This window comes from Coffea arabica, chromosome 2c (assembly GCF_036785885.1).
Source record: "Coffea arabica cultivar ET-39 chromosome 2c, Coffea Arabica ET-39 HiFi, whole genome shotgun sequence".
Classification (NCBI taxonomy): Eukaryota; Viridiplantae; Streptophyta; class Magnoliopsida; order Gentianales; family Rubiaceae; genus Coffea; species Coffea arabica.
Window position 1 is genome coordinate 50,133,742 of NC_092312.1, and position 21,880 is coordinate 50,155,621.

General features: G+C 40.2%; 3 long non-coding RNA genes across 3 annotated transcripts; all 3 read left to right on the forward strand.

Moving 5' to 3' along the window:
• Positions 1 to 1,623: 1,623 nt before the first annotated feature.
• On the forward strand, positions 1,624 to 7,763 carry LOC140035978 (uncharacterized). The gene is made up of 3 exons (XR_011839873.1): positions 1,624 to 1,792; positions 6,877 to 6,937; positions 7,661 to 7,763. It is a non-coding gene; the product is annotated as an uncharacterized lncRNA (long non-coding RNA).
• A 2,997-nt stretch (positions 7,764 to 10,760) lies between these two features.
• LOC140035979 (uncharacterized) lies at positions 10,761 to 13,181 on the forward strand. Its single transcript, XR_011839874.1, has 3 exons — positions 10,761 to 10,935; positions 12,294 to 12,354; positions 13,078 to 13,181. It is a non-coding gene; the product is annotated as an uncharacterized lncRNA (long non-coding RNA).
• A 2,995-nt stretch (positions 13,182 to 16,176) lies between these two features.
• LOC113714435 (uncharacterized) lies at positions 16,177 to 18,664 on the forward strand. Its single transcript, XR_003453710.2, has 3 exons — positions 16,177 to 16,351; positions 17,710 to 17,770; positions 18,494 to 18,664. It is a non-coding gene; the product is annotated as an uncharacterized lncRNA (long non-coding RNA).
• Positions 18,665 to 21,880: the final 3,216 nt, after the last annotated feature.

The window sequence follows — 21,880 nt, forward strand, 5'->3', positions numbered from 1 at the left end:
GTATCACCTTAGTAAAACATGGTAACCAATGAAGGCAAACAAGCAATTGAATTGAAACATTAATGCTACCAAAGACTCAAATGTGAACACTAGCCAAGCATTCAAGCTTAATCAAACACTTTTAGTAACTTCAAAGATCCAAAGGCAAAGAAAAGGAGTATGAATGATTCAAATGCAAATATCTTAGGACCTAATTGCAAGAACATGGAATGTAATTGGGCCATAATGCATTGCTGCAAAAATCAGAGGGACCCAATTGATTAGTTTTCTCAATTTTCTGGGTCATAGTGGCATTAGATAGAAGCCAAGGGGTTGGACTGCAATTTTTCTTCTTTTTTTTATGCATGCATACGTAAATTGCTAGCCATTCGAAGCTGTCATTGCTTCTGCAATTTCTGCTGCAAATTTCGGCAGCTTGCTCAAACAAGAAAAGTGACAAAGTTTATCAAACAAGAAAATCCCAAACCACATCAAATCCTTTACGACCATGATTAGCACAAGATTCAGCATGCAAACAAGGTACGAAAATCCAGCTTGTGGATTGTTATGGAAATCAAAAAGAAAACATGGAAACTAACGCAGCTTCATGCAACTTTCGGCAACCAGAAATCTGTTTTTTTAACAAACCTTCGATCATAGCCCAAACTCTAGGTTTACACACAACCAAAAACAACAAATAACCGACATAAAGAAAGCATCGACAGCAAGCTATCCTCGCAAAAAAAACCTTTCAACCCCTGAAACTTTGAGTTTCTAGCAGCCTCACGCGACAGGCACATATTAAGTCATATTAGGAGGGGAGGTTGTAACATCCCGAATATTAGGAGGTTGTTTGTGAAGAAAATATTAAAGTGTATTTCTTTGGGTTTGATTTAAAACCTAATTTTGTTTTAATAAAAGACTAGAAACCCTAATATGGTAGCCAAAAACCCCAGTTTACTTGTGACTAACCGGTTTTCCTAAATCTCTCATATTTTAATTGAAACCCTAATTTTAATTACTGGAATTGGAAAATTCCTCACGTTTTCTTAAAAATTTCCTTTTATTTGAAAATTATTATTTATTAAAGCTCTACTATCCAATTGTTCAACTATAAGAGTAAATAAACCTAGAAAATAAGGTTTTACACTTCGGTTTCAAGATTTGAGCAAAATTAGGGTTTTGTGATTTTTCCGCCGGATGAATTTTCGGTACTGGCCAAGGATCAATTTGATGATTTAAAAGTGACTTTTAAGTGAGAAATAATATGTGAGTAGTAGCAATGAGGTAAGGTTAGTGAATGGAAAGTAAAAACTCTAGTACGGGTGTTTTTAAGAAAAAAGGCGCGAACCGGCGGGTCCAGCGCATTACCGATTGAACGCACCGCTTGACCACCATTTTTGCTTACCAAACAAATTTATTGAACTTGAACAAAATATCTTCCCCCTCATGATTATAGCTTGACCGAAATTGTGGCTCAAATACAAGGAAAGAAAGAGAAAAATTTTGTGGACAAGAATAGGCCAAGTGTTGGCCAAAAATTGTGGACACAATTACCCTTAACCTCTTACTTCCATATAAGACAAACCAAGCCTCATCTTCCTCCATATTTCTGCATAAGAACCGAGAGAGAGAGAGGGGAGGAACAACAAGAAGAAAAAAAAACTCCTTCATTTCATCTTCAATCCAACAACTTAGGGAGAAATCAAACAAAATAAACCGATTAAACTTGTTCTTGAGTGACTAGCTAGTGAGTTGTGGTGTGATTCTTGAAGGGGAGAGCTTGTGCTACTCTTGGTGACTTTTATTCAAGGTAAGAGAGTTTATCTCTCCAAGTTTTACTTCTAATCTTGTTATATTAAGCCTAGTAACTTGATTTTATGGTGAGATTATGGATGATGAGCATGTTTTAGTAGTTTTCCCCAATTTATTTGATGAACTAGGGTTCCTGATTTTCTGCTCAAGTTGATGTATGATGCATGAATGTTGCAATTAAAGTTATATAAGGTTGTTTAGTGGTGATTGGAACCAGAAATTTGAGGAAACTACACTTAGAGCTAAAAATTCCAGATTTCTGGAAAATTTCCCAAGCATTCTGTCCGAAATTGTATCTGTATGTTAGAGGCCGAATTGGCCTTTGGTCAAAGAAGGAAAGTTGTAGAGAATGGTATTTTATAGGTGCCTACAAAATTTCAGATCAATCGGAGCAACGCAGAACGTGAAAAGTCCAAAATACCCCTACTGCTTTAAGAATTTCCCAGTAGTCCGTTTCTTCAGTTCAGTCCAGTTTATCACGATTTTTGACCAGGATCCATTCTGATTTAGCTCTGGACCAAAACATGAAAGTTGTAGTGCTCTGAAGTAGCTTTAAAATGCCTCTAAGAACACCTGATTCGGACTTGTGTACACTGAGTTATGTCCATTACAGTGTTCTGCATTTAAACAGCCGGTGAATTGATTTCTGGTTTGGTAATTGGAGAATTTGACCAATTTACATTAGAAACTGTGTGACGCCCCACATCTCCCTAAGGCGGACCAAAGGGTATCCGCGGACGCCTGCCCAGCTCACGCCAGGACTCAAGCAATTCCATTCGATTTCAAACCGAACTAATCTCTTCGATGAGAACAATATGAATACAATAATGCGGAAGCGTTCAAGCTTGAGAAGTCACTTAATGTATAACCAGTACATCGGTAAATCATGCAACGACTTAAATTCAAAGTACACATCAGGGCCCAAATCTTTCAATTTTACAATTTCCAAAAGTACAACCCAAACCAGGGCCTAGTCAAAATATATAACAGGAGTCTTAACAAAATTACAACGGATGGTTTCTCCATATCTCTCCAAGAGTCGGTCCTGTTAAGGAAAACAAAACTATAGGGTGAGCTAACGCTCGTGAGGCCAAGAACACACATGCAAGCACTTAATCAAATAACAAACCCAAATTTAATAAATAAAACCATGTCTTTTCAATAATCAATTATTCAAACAGGAAAAGTAATCAGAAACAATTCAAGGATATAGTAGCTCTCAGGAGCTAAGTTCCACTCGATCTGCCGTTGTCATTCGTATACCTTCCCGCATTGACCCTCCTGTCAACCGGGTCGGTATTTCCATTTCCGTAGATCACCACTTACTTCCCTCCGTCCACCGTACACCTCAAGGGCCCACAAGTCTATTATTGGGCGATACTCTACAAGTATGCCAAGCAAGACCTCTTATTAGGTCGAGCTTATAATCTCATGGCTCGTTCGAATCCCCGACCAAGCCCATTGCTGGCTCGAGTCTAAGGACGGCCTATGAGTTTGGGCGTCCCCCATTCATTTGAAAGTCGAGGAGGTTCACTCCAACGACACAAGCATTCATGACATAACATTTCATTTCATTCATTCATTCAAGACATTCCATTCATTCATTTGAAATTAGAACGAGTGCGATAAAGTACACACCCGCCCTTAATTTTTAAACTTTCAACAAATACCACAATTAAACAAGTATCAAAATTCACACACTTGACACTCACCGAGCTATTCAACAAGAATTATTTTCCGGAAGTTCAAGTGTCCACGGTGAGATCCTCTTGAAGGTCTCCTTGTGTGCCTGGCAAATTAGTAGTGGATAATCACACAATTAACCCACTTATCAAGAAAGATTGTACACTAGTACAATCTAAGAATTATTTTGCAAAAAGGAACCTCAATTACACGTAAATCGAGGTTCAACTTGCCTTTTATTAGGTATAATATTATTTGAGTTTTTTATCATGAAAATCGTAAGCAAAACGTTTAAGAATATAAAAGAATAAAGAGTTTTTTGAAAAACTCTATTTTCTTGGAATTGGAAAATTTTCCAGTTTTATGATAAATCTTTGAAAAATCGTAACTCGCTCGGTATAAGTCAAAAATTGGAAAACTTTATACCGTTGGAAACCTCTTAGAGAGTACTATAAGTTTCTAGAAGACACTTTTCCATGAATCAAAGTGAAAAGTGGTCGAAAATGAGCTTGAAGATGCAGGGTCGGTTTTCATGGCAGAACGAAGTTGGTTTTTGGCCAACTTTGAAAATTCGGCACGATTCGTACGTTGCAAACCGGCCTCTGAAATTTTCAGCTCAATTAGTGTTGCAAGTGAAGTGTATGAAAAAAACAAGCGGATCAAGAATCGGAGTTTCGAGCACCGAGATACGGTAGCCCGAAGTTGAGCAAATTCAAGACTGGAGAAGAATTTCCAGATTTGAACCCCCAACTTTGGAATTTTAATTAGGTATCGAAACGAACTTGAATTGGCACCAAAATTGGCAGTGTTTCAATACTATATGGAAGGTATCTCTCTATCGAATTTCGGGGAAAAATACCTTCGGTAAGGTAGTTAATGAGCCAACCGAAGTTCAAGAAAATCCTAAGGCAAACTGCCTTTGACTTGCATTTCCCAATTTGCAATCGTCTAACCAAGAAAGTTATCCAACCATGGTTCATTTGTGAAATAAGGGTCTAAGATACACCCATAATATCTTTGGTAAGTGTTTAATACTAAAACATCAACTAACAAGTTCATTCCAAGATTTGGTTCCAAACCAGTCCCAACATTAGGGTTTTCCAAAACAGAGCAGTTCACTTGATTCAGTCACAACTCAGTCATTATAGCTCGAAATCGAGCATGGCTTACGCCGTTGGAAAATACATTCATAGAGTTAAAATATCACAGAAGAAATCATTTCCAAATTCGGCACCCATCTGGTTCAAATTTGGGCATCAAGTTGCTGCCTGAACACTTCATTCCAGATGAACAGAGCAACAGGACAGCGAACTTAAAACATTTGGTTCGGCTTGCTCACAAGGAATCAGAACGTGCATTATATACCAAATTAAAGCTAGGAATGTCTAGTTTCAAACGCCACCGACGGCACATGATTTCGACATCCGAGGACAGAGTTATGGCCAAATTACTACTGCTGGTCAGAGCATACGCGAATCAGTTTTCCAGATTTGCTGGTTTCGAACAAAAATTCATTTGCTCCATCAAACCCCAATATTTTCCAATGAAATTTTTCACACATCAAATACATCCTATAAACATCCAATCCAAGCCATTAAACCATTAAAATTTGGCCTGGAAATGGCCGAACATAGCAGGGGCAAAATCGGAAAGTTTAGCTTCTTACACCCAATGAAGTTTCCACTAATTACCCATCACTAATGCATCATTATAATCACTAAACCAACAATATAATCACCATTAATCATCACATCAGCAACAACAACCCAAGTGTGGGAATTCCAAGAGCCCACAATCACATTTTTACACCATAAACAAGTAACTAAGTGCATGCATGAGCTTAATCTTGCTATATAACCTCCAAAAGACAAGAATTCATGGGTTGATCATTACCTCTTCCTTAGGTGTGCAAGACCAGAAAATTTCGGCCCTCTTGAAGCTCCAAGAAACCGTGAAGATGCAGCCTTTTGTTAGCTAAATGTAGTCTCCAAGTGGTTTGCTAAGAGATCTCCAAGTTTGGTGTGATTTGGGTGGATTTTGGTGCATGGATTGAAGATGAAAAATGAAGACAATGGAGAGCTCTTCTCCTTCTTGTTGTTCGGCCAAGTGAGGTGAAGAGAGAGAGAGAGTGCTGATGCAATTGGCTTCCAAAGGAAGATTCTTTGTGTGGTGCAAAATGCACCTCAAAGTCAACTCGAAATAGTGTAATTTAGGGTGCGTTTGGACTTGATTTCTCGCGCGTTTGGTTCACTAGTGCACTAAACCTCTAATGCACTCATGTTAATATAGATATTATTCACTCTTAATTGTCTCGAAACAAGGGTCTAAAGTTCCTCAAATAAAGTCGCGCGTGTGAAAACGCGTACCGCCCATTTTACCGCTATAACGCGAAACTTTCGAAAAATTCTTATAACGATTGCACTACTAACTATCACTTGAATATTTATGCTTAAAATTACCTATTTTAGGACCATGGTACAAGTCTCCAATATTCCAAGCTTATTGTGCTAATACGCGGATAAAATCTCCAAGTACTATTCACTATTTTTACTAAACGCGCTCTAGGAAATTAATTTCGAAACGAATCATTTTAAAAATATAACGAAGTTATATTACCATGTATTTAGGTCTAATAAGACTAGAAAATATTCCTTGGAAATAAAATCCAATTAAATAATTTATTAAGCCATAAATTAGGCATAAAATAATAGTTTTTGCGAGTCCTCACAAACTGGACTAAGTGACCTTCATGAACATTGTAGCTCTGTGTCTTAGCTTCGAAACGGCATAGGTTACGCCTCAATCCGATAAGCGTAGCCTCGGATATGTTATTTCCGCATTTGTACGTCAAATCTGTTTTGTGCCACATTGAACTTCTGTACTTGCTACTGTTGTGAATCTTATTATTATGATATTGTGAGCCTATGGAACGGCTCTTGACATGAATGGCTGAGATGTATAATGTTGGGTTGTGTTTGAGAAAAACAATGAAGCCTAAAAGGCTGGAAAATTAGGTAAACACAAAGGGCATGCTGCCCAAATTTACGCTCGAAAACTAGAGAACTACTTGCAACTTGAGTAAGGGTTAAGAGTGATTACTGCTTGAACCATCTAGGGTACTTGAGTATTCTTGTTCCGAGGTATATAAGGAAGGACTTGGCCGAGCTTGTACCCTTGAGAAATGAAATAATGACTATTTGGAATATGTTTCTCTTGTACTTTCGACTCGCGTGGCATTTTCAAGTATAAATGTTACAAAGTTTTACCGTTTAAAAAAGTGAGCAAGTGTTTCACGACTACTATCCGAGTGAATTTCAAATTCTTGATTTTATTGAACGAAACGTCTAAGTTTCGAACTCTAGTCATGTTTCAAAGTTCTCAAACTGAGTTTTATCGCAGATTTGGACTCCGAACTCGGAATATAACCTGAAAGTGACCAGTAAAGGCACTATATCTTTTGGTGAGTGCTTTCAAATACTGAATTGAACTTGATACTTGTACTTGATACGTGCCAATATGATTACATGCCACATGCGTGAATTGTTAGGGCAAGAGTGTACTTTATCGCACTTGCCCTTACGTGATATACTTGTTTATTGTTGCAATTGACTTGATATACTTGTTTATGATGCGCGCACTTCCTGGAATTCCAGAAACCCTGTGGCGAGTTACTCTAGTCGAGCCGGCAAGGGCTTGGTCGATTGGGTAACGAACCCTGGGTCTCTTGTATTGTCGAGTGGAGTGATATCTCCTCGACTAATCGGTATACTCGAGTATTACCACCCGTGTTCTTGAGGATTTTGGGCCCAGCTGGGGGTTGAACGGTGGACGGAGAGTCGTTTAAGTGGTGTTCTACTGGATCGGTTTCTTTACTTGAAAGTTGACGGAGTGTCAACTACTACGTGATCAAGCTCCTGATGATGAATGGAAGTTGGCTCCTGAGAGCTATCCGTATCCTTATGCTGGAAATGATTATTGTTTATTGGATGATTGTTTCTTATGAAAATTTTTATACTCGCTCATTTTGAGATTGCTACTTGAAGTGTTATTGCTCACTTTTATGAACTCTTCATGCACGTTACCTTGCTAAATCGAAAACTTGTATTTATAAATAATGGTCAATTTGCTATTTGGAACCTCACTGGGCTTTTAGCTCATACCACGTTATTTGTTCTCCTTACAGGGGGTACGAGCGAGGCATAAGAGATGTAAAGGCTAGCGTAGTCTAGTTACTTTAGACTGTGTTTTGAATTTTGGTTTTGTACTCGCGCTATTCCTCGAATGGAACATTTGTACTTTGATTGTATATATTTTGAACTAGTTTAAGTATATCAAGACTTTGTACTTTGGTTTCTATCAATGTAAATTATAAGCTGGGATTGCAGATATTATTAATGGTGCTTGGGGTGTGTGCACATGATTTTAGTGAGTGAGTCCTGGCGAGAGCTGGGCAGGCGGTCCGCCAAACCCTCTGGTACGCCTTAGGGGGAGGTGGGGTCGTCACATATGGTATCAGAGCTCCTTTTGAGCTCGTGCCGGGAGAAGGTTCTCGGACTGTGGGAATTGACTTGTTAAGTATGGAACAATTGTCTATTGTTGGGGACCTTAGATATGTATGTTGGGTAGGAATCTCTAATACGGGTGATTTGCTCTTGAGCCTGGCCAGCTTGAGTGGTGAATTATCATATTTTTGGATTCTTGTCCCCGAATACCAATGAGTGACACCTTTACGATAAGTTAAGATCTCGCGTAATATTGGGATAAGTTTGGATTGCGAAAGCAAAGGCACAGGGAATACGAATAGTCTGGACTTGAAAAATATTGAAGATATTCATGGGATTTGGGATCCTTCTGATTCACGTGTTTAGAGCCTTGATTAAGTGTAGTGCCTGAGCGATACCTAGGGTTAATGCTCTATAAGTTATGTGACTTGTTTTGATCGAATGTGTTGTATTGCCTTGTTTTATGATTTAGAGGGGTTTATGACTTGCAAAATTCTGTTTTATGTTGTTTATATTTCTATAGTTATTTAGTAGTTATATTCTATCATTAATTAGTTGGTTATATTGTTAAAGTGGGTTAGCTGCGAAACATGGAGGATAAAAGAAGTCGAACCAAGAAAACTAACCGAGAACGCGGTTCTAGGCGAGGCCGTGAAGGTGAACAAGCACAGGAACCGGTGCCAGAACCGAGAGAGGAGAGGGAGGCAGCGGTTGAGCAGCAACCTGAACCCCAGACTGCCGGGGGAGATCAGGTGGCCACTGCCATCCAACAGATGACTAATATTTTGACTCGGTTGGTGGAGCAACAGGGTCAAGGTTCTGTAAATCAACCTAGAGACCCTGATTCGGGGCAAGATAGAGCCTTGGAGAGATTCCAGAAGTTCTCCCCACCCAAGTTTTTAGGAGGGCCAGACCCGTATGAGGCTGAGAAATGGCTGGAGGCCATGATAAATATCTTTGCTGCCCTAAACTATACTGAGGAGAGACAAGTCCAATTTGCTGTATTTCAGTTTGAGGGGCCAGCTAGGGCTTGGTGGAATGTAGTGAGGGCCAAGTGGGAGAGAGAGGGAACTGCCTGGACTTGGCTAAACTTTGTACGGGACTTCAACAAAAAATACCTTCCACCCATCGTCCAGGAGAAGAGAGAGGACGAATTCATTAAACTCCGTCAGGGGCTGATGAGTGTAACTGAGTATGAGACCCAGTTTACCAAATTGTCTAAATTCGCTCCCGAATTGATTGCCACGGAACCAAGGAAAGTACGAAGGTTTATACAAGGGTTAAATGTGGAATTACAAGAAGCCTTAGCGGCGGTCCAAATTAATACATTCACAGAGGTTCTGGAGAAAGCCTTGAGGATAGAGACTGCTAGGGCACAAGTGAGAGCTTTCCATGCAAAAAGGAGAGGTGCGCCTGGTGGAAGTCAAAGGCAAGGACAACGTGATTTAGATATGCCACCTTCTAAGATAGGTCGAGAAGATGGTAGTGAGAAAATTTCAAGGACGTCTAAGGAAAGTACTCCAAGAGGAGCTTCGCGTGGCTGGGGTCAAGCAAGAGGTGCCTCACAAGGAGGTCAGACCTCAACCCCTCAAGTACCTTGCGGGTACTGTGGGAAGGCCAATCACGTGGAGAGTGATTGTTGGCGAAAGGCGGGAAAATGTTTATGGTGTGGTAGCACCGAACACCAGCTTGCAACCTGTCCCCGTAGATCACGCCTAAACCCTGAACAAGCAAGTGTAGGAGGGACTAAGCCAAGAGTGCCAGCTAGAGCGTATGCCTTGAACCAACAGGCAGTACCTGAACCAACAGAGATAGTAGAAGGTACGATTCGTGATTTCTATTGTTTCCCTAAGTTTTGGCTATAGTGAGACCTGGGAGCCGGAAATGAATATATAAGGGAAATACCCTACGTTATTCGAAGTGCATGTATGAATTTCGAGGACGAAATTCTTTTAAGGAGGGGAGGTTGTAACATCCCGAATATTAGGAGGTTGTTTGTGAAGAAAATATTAAAGTGTATTTCTTTGGGTTTGATTTAAAACCTAATTTTGTTTTAAAAAAAAAGACTAGAAACCCTAATATGGTAGCCAAAAACCCTAGTTTACTTGTGACTAACCGGTTTTCCTAAATCTCTCATATTTTAATTGAAACCCTAATTTTAATTACTGGAATTGGAAAATTCCTCACGTTTTCTTAAAAATTTCCTTTTATTTGAAAATTATTATTTATTAAAGCTCTACTATCCAATTGTTCAACTATAAGAGTAAATAAACCTAGAAAATAAGGTTTTACACTTCGGTTTCAAGATTTGAGCAAAATTAGGGTTTTGTGATTTTTCCGCCGGATGAATTTTCGGTACTGGCCAAGGATCAATTTGATGATTAAAAGTGACTTTTAAGTGAGAAATAATATGTGAGTAGTAGCAATGAGGTAAGGTTAGTGAATGGAAAGTAAAAACTCTAGTACGGGTGTTTTTAAGAAAAACGGCGCGAACCGGCGGGTCCCGCGCATTACCGATTGAACGCACCGCTTGACCACCATTTTTGCTTACCAAACAAATTTATTGAACTTGAACAAAATATCTTCCCCCTCATGATTATAGCTTGACCGAAATTGTGGCTCAAATACAAGGAAAGAAAGAGAAAAATTTTGTGGACAAGAATAGGCCAAGTGTTGGCCAAAAATTGTGGACACAATTACCCTTAACCTCTTACTTCCATATAAGACAAACCAAGCCTCATCTTCCTCCATATTTCTGCATAAGAACCGAGAGAGAGAGAGGGGAGGAACAACAAGAAGAAAAAAAAACTCCTTCATTTCATCTTCAATCCAACAACTTAGGGAGAAATCAAACAAAATAAACCGATTAAACTTGTTCTTGAGTGACTAGCTAGTGAGTTGTGGTGTGATTCTTGAAGGGGAGAGCTTGTGCTACTCTTGGTGACTTTTATTCAAGGTAAGAGAGTTTATCTCTCCAAGTTTTACTTCTAATCTTGTTATATTAAGCCTAGTAACTTGATTTTATGGTGAGATTATGGATGATGAGCATGTTTTAGTAGTTTTCCCCAATTTATTTGATGAACTAGGGTTCCTGATTTTCTGCTCAAGTTGATGTATGATGCATGAATGTTGCAATTAAAGTTATATAAGGTTGTTTAGTGGTGATTGGAACCAGAAATTTGAGGAAACTACACTTAGAGCTAAAAATTCCAGATTTCTGGAAAATTTCCCAAGCATTCTGTCCGAAATTGTATCTGTATGTTAGAGGCCGAATTGGCCTTTGGTCAAAGAAGGAAAGTTGTAGAGAATGGTGTTTTATAGGTGCCTACAAAATTTCAGCTCAATCGGAGCAACGCAGAACGTGAAAAGTCCAAAATACCCCTACTGCTTTAAGAATTTCCCAGTAGTCCGTTTCTTCAGTTCAGTCCAGTTTATCACGATTTTTGACCAGGATCCATTCTGATTTAGCTCTGGACCAAAACATGAAAGTTGTAGTGCTCTGAAGTAGCTTTAAAATGCCTCTAAGAACACCTGATTCGGACTTGTGTACACTGAGTTATGTCCATTACAGTGTTCTGCATTTAAACAGCCGGTGAATTGATTTCTGGTTTGGTAATTGGAGAATTTGACCAATTTACATTAGAAACTGGACTAAGTGACCTTCATGAACATTGTATCTCTGTGTCTTAGCTTCGAAACGGCATAGGTTACGCCTCAATCCGATAAGCGTAGCCTCGGATATGTTATTTCCGCATTTGTACGTCAAATCTGTTTTGTGCCACATTGAACTTCTGTACTTGCTACTGTTGTGAATCTTATTATTATGATATTGTGAGCCTATGGAACGGCTCTTGACATGAATGGCTGAGATGTATAATGTTGGGTTGTGTTTGAGAAAAACAATGAAGCCTAAAAGGCTGGAAAATTAGGTAAACACAAAGGGCATGCTGCCCAAATTTACGCTCGAAAACTAGAGAACTACTTGCAACTTGAGTAAGGGTTAAGAGTGATTACTGCTTGAACCATCTAGGGTACTTGAGTATTCTTGTTCCGAGGTATATAAGGAAGGACTTGGCCGAGCTTGTACCCTTGAGAAATGAAATAATGACTATTTGGAATATGTTTCTCTTGTACTTTCGACTCGCGTGGCATTTTCAAGTATAAATGTTACAAAGTTTTACCGTTTAAAAAAGTGAGCAAGTGTTTCACGACTACTATCCGAGTGAATTTCAAATTCTTGATTTTATTGAACGAAACGTCTAAGTTTCGAACTCTAGTCATGTTTCAAAGTTCTCAAACTGAGTTTTATCGCAGATTTGGACTCCGAACTCGGAATATAACCTGAAAGTGACCAGTAAAGGCACTATATCTTTTGGTGAGTGCTTTCAAATACTGAATTGAACTTGATACTTGTACTTGATACGTGCCAATATGATTACATGCCACATGCGTGAATTGTTAGGGCAAGAGTGTACTTTATCGCACTTGCCCTTACGTGATATACTTGTTTATTGTTGCAATTGACTTGATATACTTGTTTATGATGCGCGCACTTCCTGGAATTCCAGAAACCCTGTGGCGAGTTACTCTAGTCGAGCCGGCAAGGGCTTGGTCGATTGGGTAACGAACCCTGGGTCTCTTGTATTGTCGAGTGGAGTGATATCTCCTCGACTAATCGGTATACTCGAGTATTACCACCCGTGTTCTTGAGGATTTTGGGCCCAGCTGGGGGTTGAACGGTGGACGGAGAGTCGTTTAAGTGGTGTTCTACTGGATCGGTTTCTTTACTTGAAAGTTGACGGAGTGTCAACTACTACGTGATCAAGCTCCTGATGATGAATGGAAGTTGGCTCCTGAGAGCTATCCGTATCCTTATGCTGGAAATGATTATTGTTTATTGGATGATTGTTTCTTATGAAAATTTTTATACTCGCTCATTTTGAGATTGCTACTTGAAGTGTTATTGCTCACTTTTATGAACTCTTCATGCACGTTACCTTGCTAAATCGAAAACTTGTATTTATAAATAATGGTCAATTTGCTATTTGGAACCTCACTGGGCTTTTAGCTCATACCACGTTATTTGTTCTCCTTACAGGGGGTACGAGCGAGGCATAAGAGATGTAAAGGCTAGCGTAGTCTAGTTACTTTAGACTGTGTTTTGAATTTTGGTTTTGTACTCGCGCTATTCCTCGAATGGAACATTTGTACTTTGATTGTATATATTTTGAACTAGTTTAAGTATATCAAGACTTTGTACTTTGGTTTCTATCAATGTAAATTATAAGCTGGGATTGCAGATATTATTAATGGTGCTTGGGGTGTGTGCACATGATTTTAGTGAGTGAGTCCTGGCGAGAGCTGGGCAGGCGGTCCGCCAAACCCTCTGGTACGCCTTAGGGGGAGGTGGGGTCGTCACATATGGTATCAGAGCTCCTTTTGAGCTCGTGCCGGGAGAAGGTTCTCGGACTGTGGGAATTGACTTGTTAAGTATGGAACAATTGTCTATTGTTGGGGACCTTAGATATGTATGTTGGGTAGGAATCTCTAATACGGGTGATTTGCTCTTGAGCCTGGCCAGCTTGAGTGGTGAATTATCATATTTTTGGATTCTTGTCCCCGAATACCAATGAGTGACACCTTTACGATAAGTTAAGATCTCGCGTAATATTGGGATAAGTTTGGATTGCGAAAGCAAAGGCACAGGGAATACGAATAGTCTGGACTTGAAAAATATTGAAGATATTCATGGGATTTGGGATCCTTCTGATTCACGTGTTTAGAGCCTTGATTAAGTGTAGTGCCTGAGCGATACCTAGGGTTAATGCTCTATAAGTTATGTGACTTGTTTTGATCGAATGTGTTGTATTGCCTTGTTTTATGATTTAGAGGGGTTTATGACTTGCAAAATTCTGTTTTATGTTGTTTATATTTCTATAGTTATTTAGTAGTTATATTCTATCATTAATTAGTTGGTTATATTGTTAAAGTGGGTTAGCTGCGAAACATGGAGGATAAAAGAAGTCGAACCAAGAAAACTAACCGAGAACGCGGTTCTAGGCGAGGCCGTGAAGGTGAACAAGCACAGGAACCGGTGCCAGAACCGAGAGAGGAGAGGGAGGCAGCGGTTGAGCAGCAACCTGAACCCCAGACTGCCGGGGGAGATCAGGTGGCCACTGCCATCCAACAGATGACTAATATTTTGACTCGGTTGGTGGAGCAACAGGGTCAAGGTTCTGTAAATCAACCTAGAGACCCTGATTCGGGGCAAGATAGAGCCTTGGAGAGATTCCAGAAGTTCTCCCCACCCAAGTTTTTAGGAGGGCCAGACCCGTATGAGGCTGAGAAATGGCTGGAGGCCATGATAAATATCTTTGCTGCCCTAAACTATACTGAGGAGAGACAAGTCCAATTTGCTGTATTTCAGTTTGAGGGGCCAGCTAGGGCTTGGTGGAATGTAGTGAGGGCCAAGTGGGAGAGAGAGGGAACTGCCTGGACTTGGCTAAACTTTGTACGGGACTTCAACAAAAAATACCTTCCACCCATCGTCCAGGAGAAGAGAGAGGACGAATTCATTAAACTCCGTCAGGGGCTGATGAGTGTAACTGAGTATGAGACCCAGTTTACCAAATTGTCTAAATTCGCTCCCGAATTGATTGCCACGGAACCAAGGAAAGTACGAAGGTTTATACAAGGGTTAAATGTGGAATTACAAGAAGCCTTAGCGGCGGTCCAAATTAATACATTCACAGAGGTTCTGGAGAAAGCCTTGAGGATAGAGACTGCTAGGGCACAAGTGAGAGCTTTCCATGCAAAAAGGAGAGGTGCGCCTGGTGGAAGTCAAAGGCAAGGACAACGTGATTTAGATATGCCACCTTCTAAGATAGGTCGAGAAGATGGTAGTGAGAAAATTTCAAGGACGTCTAAGGAAAGTACTCCAAGAGGAGCTTCGCGTGGCTGGGGTCAAGCAAGAGGTGCCTCACAAGGAGGTCAGACCTCAACCCCTCAAGTACCTTGCGGGTACTGTGGGAAGGCCAATCACGTGGAGAGTGATTGTTGGCGAAAGGCGGGAAAATGTTTATGGTGTGGTAGCACCGAACACCAGCTTGCAACCTGTCCCCGTAGATCACGCCTAAACCCTGAACAAGCAAGTGTAGGAGGGACTAAGCCAAGAGTGCCAGCTAGAGCGTATGCCTTGAACCAACAGGCAGTACCTGAACCAACAGAGATAGTAGAAGGTACGATTCGTGATTTCTATTGTTTCCCTAAGTTTTGGCTATAGTGAGACCTGGGAGCCGGAAATGAATATATAAGGGAAATACCCTACGTTATTCGAAGTGCATGTATGAATTTCGAGGACGAAATTCTTTTAAGGAGGGGAGGTTGTAACATCCCGAATATTAGGAGGTTGTTTGTGAAGAAAATATTAAAGTGTATTTCTTTGGGTTTGATTTAAAACCTAATTTTGTTTTAAAAAAAGACTAGAAACCCTAATATGGTAGCCAAAAACCCTAGTTTACTTGTGACTAACCGGTTTTCCTAAATCTCTCATATTTTAATTGAAACCCTAATTTTAATTACTGGAATTGGAAAATTCCTCACGTTTTCTTAAAAATTTCCTTTTATTTGAAAATTATTATTTATTAAAGCTCTACTATCCAATTGTTCAACTATAAGAGTAAATAAACCTAGAAAATAAGGTTTTACACTTCGGTTTCAAGATTTGAGCAAAATTAGGGTTTTGTGATTTTTCCGCCGGATGAATTTTCGGTACTGGCCAAGGATCAATTTGATGATTTAAAAGTGACTTTTAAGTGAGAAATAATATGTGAGTAGTAGCAATGAGGTAAGGTTAGTGAATGGAAAGTAAAAACTCTAGTACGGGTGTTTTTAAGAAAAAAGGCGCGAACCGGCGGGTCCAGCGCATTACCGATTGAACGCACCGCTTGACCACCATTTTTGCTTACCAAACAAATTTATTGAACTTGAACAAAATATCTTCCCCCTCATGATTATAGCTTGACCGAAATTGTGGCTCAAATACAAGGAAAGAAAGAGAAAAATTTTGTGGACAAGAATAGGCCAAGTGTTGGCCAAAAATTGTGGACACAATTACCCTTAACCTCTTACTTCCATATAAGACAAACCAAGCCTCATCTTCCTCCATATTTCTGCATAAGAACCGAGAGAGAGAGAGGGGAGGAACAACAAGAAGAAAAAAAAACTCCTTCATTTCATCTTCAATCCAACAACTTAGGGAGAAATCAAACAAAATAAACCGATTAAACTTGTTCTTGAGTGACTAGCTAGTGAGTTGTGGTGTGATTCTTGAAGGGGAGAGCTTGTGCTACTCTTGGTGACTTTTATTCAAGGTAAGAGAGTTTATCTCTCCAAGTTTTACTTCTAATCTTGTTATATTAAGCCTAGTAACTTGATTTTATGGTGAGATTATGGATGATGAGCATGTTTTAGTAGTTTTCCCCAATTTATTTGATGAACTAGGGTTCCTGATTTTCTGCTCAAGTTGATGTATGATGCATGAATGTTGCAATTAAAGTTATATAAGGTTGTTTAGTGGTGATTGGAACCAGAAATTTGAGGAAACTACACTTAGAGCTAAAAATTCCAGATTTCTGGAAAATTTCCCAAGCATTCTGTCCGAAATTGTATCTGTATGTTAGAGGCCGAATTGGCCTTTGGTCAAAGAAGGAAAGTTGTAGAGAATGGTATTTTATAGGTGCCTACAAAATTTCAGATCAATCGGAGCAACGCAGAACGTGAAAAGTCCAAAATACCCCTACTGCTTTAAGAATTTCCCAGTAGTCCGTTTCTTCAGTTCAGTCCAGTTTATCACGATTTTTGACCAGGATCCATTCTGATTTAGCTCTGGACCAAAACATGAAAGTTGTAGTGCTCTGAAGTAGCTTTAAAATGCCTCTAAGAACACCTGATTCGGACTTGTGTAAACTGAGTTATGTCCATTACAGTGTTCTGCATTTAAACAGCCGGTGAATTGATTTCTGGTTTGGTAATTGGAGAATTTGACCAATTTACATTAGAAACTGGACTAAGTGACCTTCATGAACATTGTATCTCTGTGTCTTAGCTTCGAAACGGCATAGGTTACGCCTCAATCCGATAAGCGTAGCCTCGGATATGTTATTTCCGCATTTGTACGTCAAATCTGTTTTGTGCCACATTGAACTTCTGTACTTGCTACTGTTGTGAATCTTATTATTATGATATTGTGAGCCTATGGAACGGCTCTTGACATGAATGGCTGAGATGTATAATGTTGGGTTGTGTTTGAGAAAAACAATGAAGCCTAAAAGGCTGGAAAATTAGGTAAACACAAAGGGCATGCTGCCCAAATTTACGCTCGAAAACTAGAGAACTACTTGCAACTTGAGTAAGGGTTAAGAGTGATTACTGCTTGAACCATCTAGGGTACTTGAGTATTCTTGTTCCGAGGTATATAAGGAAGGACTTGGCCGAGCTTGTACCCTTGAGAAATGAAATAATGACTATTTGGAATATGTTTCTCTTGTACTTTCGACTCGCGTGGCATTTTCAAGTATAAATGTTACAAAGTTTTACCGTTTAAAAAAGTGAGCAAGTGTTTCACGACTACTATCCGAGTGAATTTCAAATTCTTGATTTTATTGAACGAAACGTCTAAGTTTCGAACTGTAGTCATGTTTCAAAGTTCTCAAACTGAGTTTTATCGCAGATTTGGACTCCGAACTCGGAATATAACCTGAAAGTGACCAGTAAAGGCACTATATCTTTTGGTGAGTGCTTTCAAATACTGAATTGAACTTGATACTTGTACTTGATACGTGCCAATATGATTACATGCCACATGCGTGAATTGTTAGGGCAAGAGTGTACTTTATCGCACTTGCCCTTACGTGATATACTTGTTTATTGTTGCAATTGACTTGATATACTTGTTTATGATGCGCGCACTTCCTGGAATTCCAGAAACCCTGTGGCGAGTTACTCTAGTCGAGCCGGCAAGGGCTTGGTCGATTGGGTAACGAACCCTGGGTCTCTTGTATTGTCGAGTGGAGTGATATCTCCTCGACTAATCGGTATACTCGAGTATTACCACCCGTGTTCTTGAGGATTTTGGGCCCAGCTGGGGGTTGAACGGTGGACGGAGAGTCGTTTAAGTGGTGTTCTACTGGATCGGTTTCTTTACTTGAAAGTTGACGGAGTGTCAACTACTACGTGATCAAGCTCCTGATGATGAATGGAAGTTGGCTCCTGAGAGCTATCCGTATCCTTATGCTGGAAATGATTATTGTTTATTGGATGATTGTTTCTTATGAAAATTTTTATACTCGCTCATTTTGAGATTGCTACTTGAAGTGTTATTGCTCACTTTTATGAACTCTTCATGCACGTTACCTTGCTAAATCGAAAACTTGTATTTATAAATAATGGTCAATTTGCTATTTGGAACCTCACTGGGCTTTTAGCTCATACCACGTTATTTGTTCTCCTTACAGGGGGTACGAGCGAGGCATAAGAGATGTAAAGGCTAGCGTAGTCTAGTTACTTTAGACTGTGTTTTGAATTTTGGTTTTGTACTCGCGCTATTCCTCGAATGGAACATTTGTACTTGGATTGTATATATTTTGAACTAGTTTAAGTATATCAAGACTTTGTACTTTGGTTTCTATCAATGTAAATTATAAGCTGGGATTGCAGATATTATTAATGGTGCTTGGGGTGTGTGCACATGATTTTAGTGAGTGAGTCCTGGCGAGAGCTGGGCAGGCGGTCCGCCAAACCCTCTGGTACGCCTTAGGGGGAGGTGGGGTCGTCACAGTTTGGGCTTCTGACCAAAACACCAAACTTATAGCCCTATATCAAAGCTTTCGAACACCCTTGGAATTTCATGAATCGGATTTATAAAACCTGAGATATAGCCGAGCAAACAAGGCCTGCCCGTGAAAATGACCAGAAATCTGTTTTGGTCCTGATGACCAATTTCCGTTCCGAATTTGGATTGCCGACCTTCATGAAAGTTGTTCCATTTGGAATGAACTATATAACTGCCAATTTTCAGCTCTTTTGACCATGTGTAGCATAGAAAACAGTTCGTATTCAAAACTGACCATTTGTGCATTGGCCAGATTTCGTAAGTGATTGTGTTTGGTTCATTTGGGACTGAAGCCTCCAGTTTCAGTTCTGGATGTCTTCATAACAGTTGTTGTTCATCCTTTAAGCTTCGATTTGCCATCTCATCCGCCTTAATCCGATATTCGTAGCTCAACTTATGGGTGAACTAGAAATGAGTATCAAATCTGCCGTTTGCCGTTTCCGCACGCGTGCGTGTGCCCTTTCCGTACTTGCGTGTGCCGATGTTGCTGTTTTATTTGTTTTGGGCACGTTAGTGGCCATTTATGACATCATGTGATGCAATCTTCTATTTCAGATCGTGGTGAGCTAGGCGGAGCTGGTGGGCCCTACTAGCGAACACGCACGAAGTGATTTTCACGTTTGTACTACTTTTGTACTTTGTGTAAGTATTCAGGCCGGTTTGGTGTGTTTTCTTTGCTATGTGTTTGAGATATGTGAAAAGGGCACTTAGGCGAGGGTGTACTTTATCGCACTCGACCTAAACCCTAATTTGAATGTATAATTGTACTTGGCATATGTATATGAACCTTTTGGAACCAAAACCCTTGAGCTTGTGGCTCGGGGCGACTTTCGAATAAAGTTTGTGAAGTTTGCAAAGTTTGTGATTTTGAATAATTTTGTGAAGTTTGTGAGTTTGGGGCGAACTCTTGACCTGGTTGGACTATTCGAGCCGGTTAGGGCTTGGTCGAAGGCAGTCCAACTTAGTCTGAGGTCACCAAGTTTGTAGGTTCATTTTATGAACCAATTTTGTGAATCCGGTTCACCGAGAAGGTGACCAAGTTTGTGACCCGAGCTTGTGACTCAAGCTCAAGTTTGTGATTTCGTTCGCCCGGGCAAGTTTGTGAGGTGACTGGCCAGTGAGGGTGATAAGGTGTCGGTGGGTGTACAAGTGAAGTTCTACGGACTATTATTTGCGGTCGACGGAGTGTCGGCAGGAGATCACGCATGGCACATGAGTTGGCTTTGGAGCCACCTGTATCCTTATTATGTGATGTTACTTTTCTGCTTTTGCTTTACTCTTATTGTGTAACTGTTACGTGAAATTTATGCTTTCGCCCCTGTTTACTTACTAAGCATATAGCTTACCCCATTCCTTTTGTTTTCCTTAGCAGGGGCCGACGCGGGGTCTTTTGGCTCGTATACTAGTATAGTTAGTTTGGCTTGTAATAGTTGAACAGTTAGGATGTTTGTTTTCGTTTTGGTGGTTAGACTCGATACTTTTGGAGAATGTAATTATAACTCTTTTGGGATTGTATATATTGTATTTAGTGCTCTTTCGAACTTTAAGTTTTGAGTCCTGGCGCGAGCTAGGCAGGCGGCCTGCCGATACCCTTGGGTTCGCCCTTGGGAGAAGTGGGGTCGTCACACCACCTCCCCCTAAGACGAACCAAAGGGTTTGGCGAGTCGCCTGCCCGGCTCTCGCCGGGACTCAGTCGTTCCTTAATCAAATCCAGAATAAATCACAAGAATAAATAGGGCAGCAATCCAAACTTAAAGCGGAACTTATATACATTGCTATCTCAAAAGGAAGTACAGCCATCAAATGTACAAAGGTTCTCACTTCACCATACAACCAGCCTGTGCCAAGCACTAGGGCGAGAACCATTACAAAAGAAACAAAAGACCTAGACTAGGCTAGTCTATGCTCTCATCCTGCTCGCCGTCCCCTGTTAAGGAAAACAAAACTAAAGGGGTGAGCTAAAAGCTCAGTGAGGTTCCGAACAGCTAATCAAACAATCAATTCAACACATTAAACATGGAGTATCAATAATTCAAGAAACATTTACAATGGAAAGCAATAGTAACATTCATTAAAAGGATACGGGCTCACATGGAGCTATTCGTTCTTTCGTTCGTTCCCCTGACATTTCCCCTTATTCCTCCAATTATTTGAAATTTCCTTTTTGAGAAATAAAACCCTCGTGCTTTGGTTCGTTCATTCATCCCTTTCCGGACATTGACCGGACTCCACCCATCCGGACGTTGACCGGACTCCACCCATCCGGACGTAGCCGGACTACAAGGTAATACTCGAGTATACCAAATTCACCCAGGGTCACCATATCGCCCGACCGAGTCCGCTTCTGGCTCGAGTCAATCGGTAACGAAGGGCGGGGCCCAATTCAGCCAAAAGGCTTACATCATGCGCAACTAATGTTTCCATCATTAAATCATTGAAAATTTCACGTTTCATTAAGGTCGAGCGCGATAAAGTACACGCTCGCCTAGAAAACTCGTTTTAGAAATCCTTGAAAGCACTTAACACATTATCAAACAACAACAACAAGTCACGAAGGGCGGGGCCCAATTCAGCCAAAAGGCTTACATCATGCGCAACTAATGTTTCCATCATTAAATCATTGAAAATTTCACGTTTCATTAAGGTCGAGCGCGATAAAGTACACGCTCGCCTAGAAAACTCGTTTTAGAAATCCTTGAAAGCACTTAACACATTATCAAACAACAACAACAAGTCATGAAGTCAGGGAGAATATAACAAACAAGGAACACTCACCTAGTTATGCAAAATAACGTGCAAAATATCCTTCCGGATATTACCCTTAGTCACCAATGAAACCTAAGGTTGAACAAGAAAACATATTACAGTTTATCGAGCAAAACATTTAAGGGAAACAAAGAAACTGGACTAATTAGGAGTAAAACGTGTAAAGATGACTTTCAAGTAAGAAGAGGGTTGTTTGAACCCAAGGATGAAAAATCATGTTTTAAAATGGAAAGCCGGTCATGGT